A 13,533-nucleotide genomic window follows, 5' to 3' on the forward strand; every position below is an offset into this window, starting at 1 on the left:
GAGATAGCCACAGCCGTGGACTACCGTACTGCGTCTGCTAGTATAGATAATATAATAAATATATTACTACTGTAGGTATATAATATAATGATGGACCTGGTGGACACTGTCAGCAGACTCCTAAACTACTAGTATGAAGAAGATAGAAAAAAAAAAACCCACCACAGGTAGGTAGGTATACAATTATGGACGAGCACTGACGACACAGAGATAGCCACAGCCGTGGACTACCGTACTGCGTCTGCTAATATAGAGATGATAAAGATGATAGAGATGAAAAAAAAAAATATAACACTACTGCAGGTAAATATTTATATAATATAATGTATGACGGACCTGCTGGACACTGTCAGCAGAATGCGTTTATAGAATAAAAAAAAAAAACACCACAGGAGTGTTTAACTTTTTCAGGCAGACAATATACTGGTGGTCACACTGGCAGCAAAAGTGTGCACTGTACTCCTGCTTTAACTGCTCCCCAGTCTCCCCCACAATTAAGCTGTGTGAGCAGTGAGCACTCAGCACAGTCAGATATACATAGATGATATATCATGCAGCACACTGAGGCTGAGCACAGATATGGTATGTGTATCGTTTTTTTTCAGGCAGAGAACGGATTATAAATAATAAAACTGGTGGTCACTATCAGCAAAACTCTGCACTACTGAGTACTCCTGACAAGTTCAACTGCTCCCCAAATTAGTAGTAAATCAAATGTCACTCGTCTCTATCTTCTAATCTAAACGGAGAGGACGCCAGCCACGTCCTCTCCCTATCAATCTCAATGCACGTGTGAAAATGGCGGCAACGCGCGGCTCCTTATATAGAATCCGAGTCTCGTGAGAATCCGACAGCGGGATGATGACGTTCGGGCGCGCTCGGGTTAACCGAGCAAGGCGGGAGGATCCGAGTCTGCTCGGACCCGTGCAAAAAAGGGTGAAGTTCGGGCGGGTTCGGATTCCGAGGAACCGAACCCGCTCATCTCTAATGGCCACCCAGCATGACGCCTCCCTTCTTGACCATGCTGTAATTGCAGTCGCACTGCAGTTCAGCGTGATCATAAAAAATGGTGTAGCCTCCTGCTGGTACAGACTGTATGTGCGCGCAGGAAGCCGCCACCATTTTTGTGATCACAGCGGCTGAATGTGATGTCATACAGCTGCTGTGACCACGCCCCCTGTGTCTCCTCCATTGCAGACCCCATTTTGAAGCCTTGCCCCCGCACCGCTCCATCCCTGACTTGGAAATGGAGTGTTGCTGACCCCCCTCTCCCCCCCCTGCCCCGATTGACAGGCAGAGGCGATCGCATTCTCTGCGGGGTGCCGCAGAAAATGCAGGCACATGCGTATGCTCTTAGCAATTTTTGCAGTTGGATCGCTTATTGTGATTGCAATCCAAACTGAATCAGGCCCTATTACCTATCACAATGCGCTGCGGGCAGTACAAAATTGGTTTAATATAGGAGAAAAACCCCCAGACCTGTGCTCCTTAACTGTACCTGGTGGCTAGTGGAGCGGCTGCCCAGTAATCAGTGTCCACACCAGTGCGCACACGGTCCACCCCCTACGGCCATGCTCCCCTTCATCAGCGGCCTCGTGATCCGGAAGGGCGGTGTGTGTGTGACTGACCTTAGGAAGAAACCGGAGCCTCCGCTGCAGTGACCCAGCAACCAGGGCACGGGAGTATACAGCGCCGCTGGGAGTGATGAAGCTGCAGTAAAGATGTCTATTAGACCTAGCCTGCTGCAGCCCTTGTAGATTCTCATAAAACAAGTTCTTCTTTTCTTGTCAAAATTAATAGCTAAGAATAGGCTGCCTGAGGCAGGCCCCTGTTAAGTGGCCTGCTACTGAAGGCACCAACTACAAACTGAGCTCCCTGTTCATGGAAGCGGGGTTATAGAGGAGGATGCGCTGAGCATCTTGGGAACAGTCAAAAGCTTTGAGCCGGTTGGTGCCTCAGATCAAGATCCTACTCTACACCCCAATGTGAATCCTTGTGGAGTCCAGTGTACCCCACAGAAGAAATTAATGTGTCACACCCATTGGCAGCAACCTTAGAATAGCTGCTGACGGGCACAATTGAGAAAGGAAGGGGGGGGGACATTTGAATCCAGCACATAGATGCAATTCAAATATGTAATTTGTACCTTCCTATTTTAAAATATAATGGATGAACCTCACCCTGTGAGAACAATCTTCATGATCAAGAGATCTCATATGCAAAATAAGTATGAGTTGGGATAGGGCTGGGGAGGGTGGCTGCTCGGGCAGCCCCTCCCCCGTCAAGTTAAGGAGATTCAACTGAGGAAGCACAAGGGAACTCTCGTCTGGGGACAACAACTGCAGGGAGACCACATCTTTTCAGATGAACATGGGAGGGCGGAAGGCTGCCTAATACTGAAGCACCATCAAATATCAAACCATATGCAACAACTAGTACAAGCATTCCTGGGGGAAGGTCTGGAGCAGACGGATTTGCATACGGTGATGTCATCCAAGCAGTGGGCCAAAGTTGGCTGGAACCCTCATCTGCATATGAAAAGAGAAAAGGGGCGTGCAGGGCATGGCGACCTTTTGCGGTGCTTGGATGACCCCTAGTTCGCATTAAACAACCCCACCCTCCTTTGGTGTGGGGCTCATGTTGGCTATGCCCCAGCCCCTGAAGCATTCAAGCTGATTTCTTGCAGCAGCTGGGCACTGTAACAGCTCCAGAGCTGCTCTGTAAGGCAACTAAAAGGGTGTGGGCCCTGCAGCACTACCTGTAGTTCGCATTGTGCGTTGGAAGGCACAAAGTAAGCAGACGGGAGAAGTCAGGATAGTGCGTAAGGGCATAGAAGGGAGCGGCTCCAGAAAAGAGAAGTGGAAACAGACAGCAAACTAGGCTGGAGAGAGACCTGAGACAAAGAGATCTGAATTATACGAGAGCCGACCAGGGGAAACACAAATTATGCAATCAAGTTTCCCACATTTGGGGAAATTGCAGGAGCAGCACACCCAGAGTGCAATGGGTGAGCCTTGCCCTGGGAGAAGCACCTTCATGATCATAGTATCTCACCTGGCAGGTAAGTAGGAGTTGGGCTAGAGCTGGGGAGGGTCACTGCTCGGGCACCCCCCTGTCAAGTGAAGGAGATCCAACTGAGGCAGCACAAGGGAACTCTCGAAAGAAGAACAAGGCTAGAGGAATATCTGAGACAAAGAAATCTGACTTTTACCAGAGCTGACCAGAGGAAAACACAAACACAGTCCCCCACTACCACAAAAAATGCAGGCGAGTTTCCCACATTTGGGGAAATCACAGGGGTCAGCATACCCAGAATGCAATGAATGAACCTCACCCTGGGTGAACAATCTTCATGACCATGGTGTCTCCTATGCAAAATAAGTATGATCTGGGATAGGGCTGGGGAGGGCCGCTGCTCAGGCACATCTCTGTCAAGTAAAGGAGATTCAACTGAGGCAGCACAAGGGAACTCTCATCTGGGGACAATAACTGCAGGGAGAACACATATTTTCAGATGAACATGGGAGGGCAGAAGGCTGCCTAATACTGAAGCACCCCCAAACAACAAACCAAATGCAACAACTAGTGCAAGCATTCCTGGGGGAAGGCCTGCAGCAGATGGATTTGCATATGGTGATGTCATCCAAGCAGTGGGTCAAAGTTGGCTTCAACCCTCATCTGCATATGAAAAGAGAAAAGGGGCGTGCAGGGCATGGCGGCCTTTTGCGGTGCTTGGATGACCCCTAGTTCGCATTAAACACCCCCACCCTCCTTTGGTGTGGGGCTCATGTTGGCCATGCCCCATCCCCTGAGCATTCAAGCTGATTTCTTGCAGCAGCTGGGCACTGTAACAGCTCCAGAGCTGCTCTGTAAGGCAAGTAAAATATTGTGTGGGCCCTGCAGCACTACCTGTAGTTTGCATTGTGCATTGGAAGGCACAAAGTAAGCAGACGGGAGGAGAAGTCAGGATAGTGCACAAGGGTATAGAAGGGAGGGGCTCAAGATAAAAGAAGTGGAAACAGACAGCAAACTAGGCTGGAGAAAGACCTGAGACAAAGAGATCTGAATTATACGAGAACCGACCAGAGGAAACACAAATTATGCAGTCAAGTGTCCCACATTTGGGGAAATCGTAGGAGCAGCACACCCAGAGTGCAATGGGTGAGCCTTGCCCTGGGAGAAGCACCTTCCTGATCATAGTATCTCACCTGGCAGGTAAGTAGGAGTTGGGCTAGAGCTGGGGAGGGTCGCTGCTCGGGCACCCCCCTGTCAAGTGAAGGAGATCCAACTGAGGCAGCACAAAGAAACTCTCGAAAGAAGAACAAGGCTAGAGGAAGATCTGAGACAAAGAAATCTGACTTTTACCAGAGCTGACCAGAGGAAAGCACAAACACAGTCCCCCACTACCACAAATAATGCAGTCGAGTTTCCCACATTTGGGGAAATCACAGGGGTCAGCATACCCAGAATGCAATGAATGAACCTCACCCTGGGAGAACAATCTTCATGACCATAGTATCTCCTATGCAAAATAAGTATGATTTGGGATAGGGCTGGGGAGGGCCGCTGCTCAGGCACATCTCTGTCAAGTAAAGGAGATTCAACTGAGGCAGCACAAGGGAACTCTCATCTGGGGACAACAACTGCAGGGAGAACACATATTTTCAGATGAACATGGGAGGGCAGAAGGCTGCCTAATACTGAAGCACCCCCAAACAACAAACCAAATGCAACAACTAGTAAAAGCATTCCTGGGTAAAGGTCTGCAGAAGACGGATTTGCATACGGTGATGTCATCCAAGCAGTGGGCCAAAGTTGGCTGGAACCCTCATCTGCATATGAAAAGAGAAAAGGGTTATGCAGGGCATGGCGGCCTTTTGCGGCGCTTGGATGACCCCTAGTTCACATTAAACACCTCCACCCTCCTTCGGTGTGGGGCTCATGTTGGCTATGCCCCAGCCCCTGAAGCATTCAAGCTGATTTCTTGCCGCAGCTGGGCACTGTAACAGCTCCAGAGTTGCTCTGTAAGGCATGTAAAACACAGTCCCCCACTACAACCAGGAAACATTAACGCCACTGCATCCTTGCTGCTTTCTCATGTGGAAGTCTATTTAATGTGAAAACAAGGTGATATCTAATTAGCACACAGAAAAGAAAATTAAGTGAATTTTTGAAAGAAAACAATACTGTTAATATACTATTAAAACAAATTAAAATGGTAAAAGTTATTGTACTTTAAGTAAAAATAAAAGAGCAAAAATATCAATCCCAGTTTTGGATTACTTTAATTAAAAAAAAAAATGCATATAGCAGAGGATAGTTTCAATCTGTCTACCTCTGGGTTATGGGCCCAGCATGCTTCCATTGCAGTACTCTGCTGCACATGTAAGTGCAAGAGATCCTGAAGCACTCACTCATCATGGGAAAGTACCAATGTGTTTCTTCATTGGTTGATGGCAGAAACATCTTACAAAAACACTCCAGATTATTGACTTTTTAAAGTTTTTCTAGGAAACGTTCTAGATGATTGTTTATTAGCCTTTGTCAGTATGTACTTTTGCAAAGTGTCGCTGTGGCGCAATCAGTTAGTGTGTATGGCTATTAACCAAAAGGTTGGTGGTTCAATCCCACCCAGGGATGTAATTGACCTTGTTATCAGATTTTGGTGATCTTTAAGTAGACAAGTCAAAATTTCAAACCCCCTGTTATGGTGTTAGGTATTTAGACTTCTCTGATGTAATCAGAGTTAGATTTGATTCAGTGATTTTATAAAAACAGCTAGGAAGCACAATTTAGCAGTGGGTTGCAGAGAAAAAGAAATATGCTTGCAAAAAAATCCAATTGAGTGATTAAACAGCTCTTGGATGGTTTTTCACCTATTACTAAATTAAACTTGCTTCATTGGAAAGGCAGCAAGATGCATCCTCATTTCAATAGCTACTCTTTGTCTCAGGTCTTTCTCCAGCCTAGTTTGCTGTCTGTTTCCACTTCTTTTATCTTGAGCCCCTCCCTTCTATACCCTTGTGCACTATCCTGACTTCTCCTCCCGTCTGCTTACTTTGTGCCTTCCAATGCACAATGCAAACTACAGGTAGTGCTGCAGGGCCCACACAATATTTTACTCCCTGAAAAGCACCCAGTCTCCTCTGGGCACAGTAGTAAACTGAGGTCTGGAGGAGGGGCATAGAGGGAGGAGCCAGTGCACACCCAGATCTAAAGTCTTTCTTAAAGTGCCCATGTCTCCTGCGGAGCCCGTCTATCCCCCATGGTCCTTACGGAGTCCCCAGCATCCTCTAGGACGTAAGAGAAAAATTATGCTGGCAGAAAAATCCAATTGAGTGATTAAACAGCTCCAGAGCTGCTCTGTAAGGCAAGTAAAAGGGTGTGGGCCCTGCAGCACTACCTGTAGTTTGCATTGTGCATTGAAAGCCTAGTTTGCTGTCTGTTTCCACTTCTTTTTTCTTGAGCCCCTCCCGTCTATACCCTTGTGCACTATCCTGACTTCTCCTCCCGTCTGCTTACTTTGTGCCTTCCAATGCACAATGCAAACTACAGGTAGTGCTGCAGGGCCCACACCCTTTTACTTGCCTTACAGAGCAGCTCTTGAGCTGTTACAGTGCCCAGCTGCTGCAAGAAATCAGTGTGAATGCTTCAGGGGCTGGGGCATGGCCAACATGAGCCCCACACCGAAGGAGGGTGGGGGTGTTTAATGCGAACTAGGGGTCTCGCACAATGCGAACTACAGGTAGTGCTGCAGGGCCCACACCCTTTTACTTGCCTTACAGAGCAGCTCTGGAGCTGTTACAGTGCCCAGCTGCTGCAAGAAATCAGCTTGAATCCTTTAGGGGCTGGGGCATAGCCAACATGAGCCCCACACCGACGGAGGGTGGAGGTGTTTAATGCGAACTAGGGGTCATCCAAGTGCCGCAAAAGGCCGCCATGCCCTGCACGCCCCTTTTCTCTTTTCATATGCAGACGAGGGTTGAAGCCAACTTTGACCCACTGCTTGGATGACATCGCCATATGCAAATCCATCTTCTGCAGGCCTTCCCCCAGGAATGCTTGCACTAGTTGTTGCATTTGGTTTGTTGTTTGGGGGTGCTTCAGTATTAGGCAGCCTTCTGCCCTCCCATGTTCATCTGAAAATATGTGTTCTCCCTGCAGTTGTTGTCCCCAGATCAGAGTTCCCTTGTGCTGCCTCAGTTGAATCTCCTTTACTTGACAGAGATGTGCCTGAGCAGCGGCCCTCCCCAGCCCTATCCCAAATCATACTTATTTTGCATAGGAGATACCATGGTCATGAAGACTGTTCTCCCAGGGTGCGGTTCATTCATTGCATTCTGGGTATGCTGACCCCTGTGATTTCCCCAAATGTGGGAAACTCGACTGCATTATTTAATGCGAACTAGGGGTCATCCAAGCACCGCAAAAGGCCGCCATGCCCTGCATACCCCTTTTCTCTTTTCATAAGCAGACGAGGTTTGAAGCCAACTTTGACCCACTGCTTGGATGACATCACTTGCTGCCTTTCCAATGAAGCAAGTTTAATTTAATAATAGGTGAAAAACCATCCCTACAAAGGTGTTAATCAGATACTTGGCTTTGTGGACACTTTTCAGAGCACAAATTTGTTAGCATAAAAATAAAGCCAGAAAATGAAGAGCTGTTTAATCACTCAATTGGATTTTTCTGCCAGCATATTTCTTTTTCTCTGCAACCCACTGCTAAATTGTGCTTCCTAGCTGTTTTTATAAAATCACTGAATCAAATCTAACTCTGATTACATCAGAGAAGGCCAGGTACCCTACACCATAACAGGGGGTTTGAAATTTTGACTTGTCTACTTAAAGATCACCAAAATCTGATAACAAGGTCAATTAAGTCCCTGGGTGGGATTGAACCACCAACCTTTTGGTTAATAGCCTTACACACTAACTGATTGCGCCACAGCGACACTTTGCAAAAGTACATACTGACAAAGGCTAATAAGCATTCATCTAGAACGATTCCTAGAAACATTTTAAAAAGTCAATAATGTGGAGAGTTTTTGTAAGATGTTTCTTCCATCAACCAATGAAGAAACACATTGGTACTTTCCCATGATGAGTGAGTGCTTCAGGATCTTTTGCACTTACATGTGCAGCAGAGTACTGTAATGGAAGCATGCTGGGTCCATAACCCAGAGGTAGGCAGATTGAAACTATCCTCTGCTATATGCATTTTTTTTTTGTTAATTAAAGTAATCCAAAACTGGGATTGATATTTTTGCTCTTTTATTTTTACTTAAAGTACAATAACTTTTACCATTTTAATTTGTTTTAATAGTATATTGACAGTATTGTTTTCTTTCAAAAATCCAATTAATTTTCTTTACCCGATTATTAAAATGGTAATTGACAAAAACAAACTACATTGTCACCAGAAGAGCAATACAAAATGTACAAGTGATATATTAAAATCATCTTTCCAGCTTGAATTTCAATGATGCATTGGGGCAACGATTCACCCTTAAATAAAGATTTTCTTAATTCCTTACTTGTGTGCTAATTAGATATCACCTTGTTTTCACATTAAACAGACTTCCACATGAGAAAACAGCAAAGATGCAGTGGCGTTAATGTTTCCTGGTGTCAACCTGTATTATTTCCGTAGATATTGAAATGAGGATGCATCTTGCTGCCTTTCCAATGAAGCAAGTTTAATTTAGTAATAGGTGAAAAACCATCCCTACAAAGATGTTAATCAGATACTTGGCTTTGTGGACACTTTTCAGAGAACAAATTTGTTATCATAAAAATAAAGCCAGAAAATGAAGAGCTGTTTAATCACTCAATTGGATTTTTCTGCCAGCATTTTTCTTTTTCTCTGCAACCCACTGCTAAATTGTGCTTCCTAGCTGTTTTTTTATAAAATCACTTAATCAAATCTAACTCTGATTACATCAGAGAAGGCCAGGTACCCTACACCATAAGAGGGGGTTTGCAATTTTGACTTGTCTACTTAAATATCACCAAAATCTGATCACAAGGTCAATTACGTCCCTGGGTGGGATTGAACCACCAACTTTTTGATAAATAGCTGAACACACTAAGCGATTGTGCCACAGAGACACTTTGCAAAAAGCACATACTGACAAAGACTAATAAGCATTCATCTAGAACGTTTCCTAGAAAAACTTTAAAAAGTCAATAATCTGGAGAGTTTATGTAAGATGTTTCTTCCAGCAACCAATGAAGAAACACATTGGTACTTTTGCATGATGAGTGAGTGCTTCAGGATCTCTTGCACTTACATGTGCAGCAGAGTACTGCAATGGAAGCATGCTGGGCCCATAACCCAGAGGTAGGCAGATTGAAACTATCCTTTGCTATATGAATTTTTTTTTTGTTCATTAAAGTAATCCAAAACTGGGATTGATATTTTAGCTTTTATTTTTACTTAAAGTACAATAACTTTTACCATTTTAATTTGTTTTAATAGTATATTGACAGTATTGTTTTCTTTCAAAAATCCACTTAATTTTCTTTACCCTATTATTAAAATGGTAATTGACAAAAACAAACTACATTGTCACCATAAGAGCAATACAAAATGTACAAGTGATATATTAAAATCATCTTTCCAGCTTGAATTTCAATGATGCATTGGGGCAACGATTTTGTGAGAAACATCTTCACCCTTAAATAAAGATTTTCTTAATTCCTTACCTGTGTGCTAATTAGATATCACCTTGTTTTCACATTAAACAGACTTCCACATGAGAAAGCAGCAAGGATGCAGTGGCGTTAATGTTTCCTGGTGTCAACCTGTATTATTTCAGTAGATATTGAAATGAGGATGCATCTTGCTGCCTTTCCAATGAAGCAAGTTTAATTTAGTAATAGGTGAAAAACCATCCCTACAAATATGTTAATCAGATACTTGGCTTTGTGGACACTTTTCAGAGAACAAATTAGTTAGCATAAAAATAAAGCCAGAAAATGAAGAGCTGTTTAATCACTCAATTGGATTTTTCTGCCAGCATATTTCTTTTTCTCTGCAACCCACTGCCAAATTGTGCTTCCTAGCTGTTTTTATAAAATCACTGAATCAAATCTAACTCTGATTACATCAGAGAAGGCCAGGTACCCTACACCATAACAGGGGGTTTGAAATTTTGACTTGTCTACTTAAAGATCACCAAAATCTGATAACAAGGTCAATTAAGTCCCTGGGTGGGATTGAACAACCAACCTTTTGGTTAATAGCCTTACACACTAACTGATTGCGCCACAGCTACACTTTGCAAAAGTACCTACTGACAAAGGCTAATAAGCATTCATCTAGAACGATTCCTAGAAACATTTTAAAAAGTCAATAATGTGGAGAGTTTTTGTAAGATGTTTCTTCCATCAACCAATGAAGAAACACATTGGTACTTTCCCATGATAAGTGAGTGCTTCAGGACCTCTTGCACTTACATGTGCAGCAGAGTACTGTAATGGAAGCATGCTGGGTCCATAACCCAGAGGTAGGCAGATTGAAACTATCCTCTGCTATATGCATTTTTTTTTGTTAATTAAAGTAATCCAAAACTGGGATTGATATTTTTGCTCTTTTATTTTTACTTAAAGTACAATAACTTTTACCATTTTAATTTGTTTTAATAGTATATTGACAGTATTGTTTTCTTTCAAAAATCCAATTAATTTTCTTTACCCGATTATTAAAATGGTAATTGACAAAAACAAACTACATTGTCACCAGAAGAGCAATACAAAATGTACAAGTGATATATTAAAATCATCTTTCCAGCTTGAATTTCAATGATGCATTGGGGCAACGATTCACCCTTAAATAAAGATTTTCTTAATTCCTTACTTGTGTGCTAATTAGATATCACCTTGTTTTCACATTAAACAGACTTCCACATGAGAAAACAGCAAAGATGCAGTGGCGTTAATGTTTCCTGGTGTCAACCTGTATTATTTCCGTAGATATTGAAATGAGGATGCATCTTGCTGCCTTTCCAATGAAGCAAGTTTAATTTAGTAATAGGTGAAAAACCATCCCTACAAAGATGTTAATCAGATACTTGGCTTTGTGGACACTTTTCAGAGAACAAATTTGTTATCATAAAAATAAAGCCAGAAAATGAAGAGCTGTTTAATCACTCAATTGGATTTTTCTGCCAGCATTTTTCTTTTTCTCTGCAACCCACTGCTAAATTGTGCTTCCTAGCTGTTTTTTTATAAAATCACTTAATCAAATCTAACTCTGATTACATCAGAGAAGGCCAGGTACCCTACACCATAAGAGGGGGTTTGCAATTTTGACTTGTCTACTTAAATATCACCAAAATCTGATCACAAGGTCAATTACGTCCCTGGGTGGGATTGAACCACCAACTTTTTGATAAATAGCTGAACACACTAAGCGATTGTGCCACAGAGACACTTTGCAAAAAGCACATACTGACAAAGACTAATAAGCATTCATCTAGAACGTTTCCTAGAAAAACTTTAAAAAGTCAATAATCTGGAGAGTTTATGTAAGATGTTTCTTCCAGCAACCAATGAAGAAACACATTGGTACTTTTGCATGATGAGTGAGTGCTTCAGGATCTCTTGCACTTACATGTGCAGCAGAGTACTGCAATGGAAGCATGCTGGGCCCATAACCCAGAGGTAGGCAGATTGAAACTATCCTTTGCTATATGAATTTTTTTTTTGTTCATTAAAGTAATCCAAAACTGGGATTGATATTTTAGCTTTTATTTTTACTTAAAGTACAATAACTTTTACCATTTTAATTTGTTTTAATAGTATATTGACAGTATTGTTTTCTTTCAAAAATCCACTTAATTTTCTTTACCCTATTATTAAAATGGTAATTGACAAAAACAAACTACATTGTCACCATAAGAGCAATACAAAATGTACAAGTGATATATTAAAATCATCTTTCCAGCTTGAATTTCAATGATGCATTGGGGCAACGATTTTGTGAGAAACATCTTCACCCTTAAATAAAGATTTTCTTAATTCCTTACCTGTGTGCTAATTAGATATCACCTTGTTTTCACATTAAACAGACTTCCACATGAGAAAGCAGCAAGGATGCAGTGGCGTTAATGTTTCCTGGTGTCAACCTGTATTATTTCAGTAGATATTGAAATGAGGATGCATCTTGCTGCCTTTCCAATGAAGCAAGTTTAATTTAGTAATAGGTGAAAAACCATCCCTACAAATATGTTAATCAGATACTTGGCTTTGTGGACACTTTTCAGAGAACAAATTAGTTAGCATAAAAATAAAGCCAGAAAATGAAGAGCTGTTTAATCACTCAATTGGATTTTTCTGCCAGCATATTTCTTTTTCTCTGCAACCCACTGCCAAATTGTGCTTCCTAGCTGTTTTTATAAAATCACTGAATCAAATCTAACTCTGATTACATCAGAGAAGGCCAGGTACCCTACACCATAACAGGGGGTTTGAAATTTTGACTTGTCTACTTAAAGATCACCAAAATCTGATAACAAGGTCAATTAAGTCCCTGGGTGGGATTGAACAACCAACCTTTTGGTTAATAGCCTTACACACTAACTGATTGCGCCACAGCTACACTTTGCAAAAGTACCTACTGACAAAGGCTAATAAGCATTCATCTAGAACGATTCCTAGAAACATTTTAAAAAGTCAATAATGTGGAGAGTTTTTGTAAGATGTTTCTTCCATCAACCAATGAAGAAACACATTGGTACTTTCCCATGATAAGTGAGTGCTTCAGGACCTCTTGCACTTACATGTGCAGCAGAGTACTGTAATGGAAGCATGCTGGGTCCATAACCCAGAGGTAGGCAGATTGAAACTATCCTCTGCTATATGCATTTTTTTTTTGTTAATTAAAGTAATCCAAAACTGGGATTGATATTTTTGCTCTTTTATTTTTACTCAAAGTACAATAACTTTTACCATTTTAATTTGTTTTAATAGTATATTGACAGTATTGTTTTCTTTCAAAAATCCACTTAATTTTCTTTACCCGATTATTAAAATGGTAATTGACAAAAACAAACTACATTGTCACCAGAAGAGCAATACAAAATGTACAAGTGATATATTAAAATCATCTTTCCAGCTTGAATTTCAATGATGCATTGGGGCAACGATTTTGTGAGAAACATCTTCACCCTTAAATAAAGATTTTCTTAATTCCTTACCTGTGTGCTAATTAGATATCACCTTGTTTTCACATTAAACAGACTTCCACATGCGAAAGCAGCAAGGATGCAGTGGCGTTAATGTTTCCTGGTGTCAACCTGTATTATTTCAGTAGACATTGAAATGAAGATGCATCTTGCTGCCTTTCCAATGAAGCAAGTTTAATTTAGTAATAGGTGAAAAACCATCCCTACAAAGGTGTTAATCAGAGACTTGGCTTTGTGGACACTTTTCAGAGAACAAATTTGTTAGTATAAAAATAAAGCCAGAAAATGAAGAGCTGTTTAATCACTCAATTGGATTTTTCTGCCAGCATATTTCTTTTTCTCTG

At 41.9% G+C, this 13,533-nt stretch overlaps 4 non-coding genes and 1 pseudogene across 4 annotated transcripts; 1 reads left to right on the plus strand and 4 right to left on the minus strand.

Moving 5' to 3' along the window:
* Nucleotides 1–2,906: 2,906 nt before the first annotated feature.
* LOC135001079 (U1 spliceosomal RNA) lies at nt 2,907–3,069 on the minus strand. Its single transcript, XR_010202673.1, has one exon. It is a non-coding gene; the product is annotated as a U1 spliceosomal RNA (small nuclear RNA).
* Nucleotides 3,070–3,221: 152 nt separating this feature from the next.
* Nucleotides 3,222–3,385, minus strand: LOC135001069 (U1 spliceosomal RNA). Its single transcript, XR_010202663.1, has one exon. It is a non-coding gene; the product is annotated as a U1 spliceosomal RNA (small nuclear RNA).
* Nucleotides 3,386–4,060: 675 nt separating this feature from the next.
* Nucleotides 4,061–4,223, minus strand: LOC135001070 (U1 spliceosomal RNA). Its single transcript, XR_010202664.1, has one exon. It is a non-coding gene; the product is annotated as a U1 spliceosomal RNA (small nuclear RNA).
* A 152-nt stretch (nt 4,224–4,375) lies between these two features.
* LOC135001075 (U1 spliceosomal RNA) lies at nt 4,376–4,539 on the minus strand. The gene has a single exon (XR_010202669.1). It is a non-coding gene; the product is annotated as a U1 spliceosomal RNA (small nuclear RNA).
* Nucleotides 4,540–7,268: 2,729 nt separating this feature from the next.
* On the plus strand, nt 7,269–7,447 carry LOC135001037 (U1 spliceosomal RNA; annotated as a pseudogene).
* The last annotated feature ends 6,086 nt before the right edge of the window (nt 7,448–13,533 follow it).

This window comes from Pseudophryne corroboree, unplaced genomic scaffold (assembly GCF_028390025.1).
Source record: "Pseudophryne corroboree isolate aPseCor3 unplaced genomic scaffold, aPseCor3.hap2 scaffold_1609, whole genome shotgun sequence".
Taxonomy (NCBI): Eukaryota; Metazoa; Chordata; class Amphibia; order Anura; family Myobatrachidae; genus Pseudophryne; species Pseudophryne corroboree.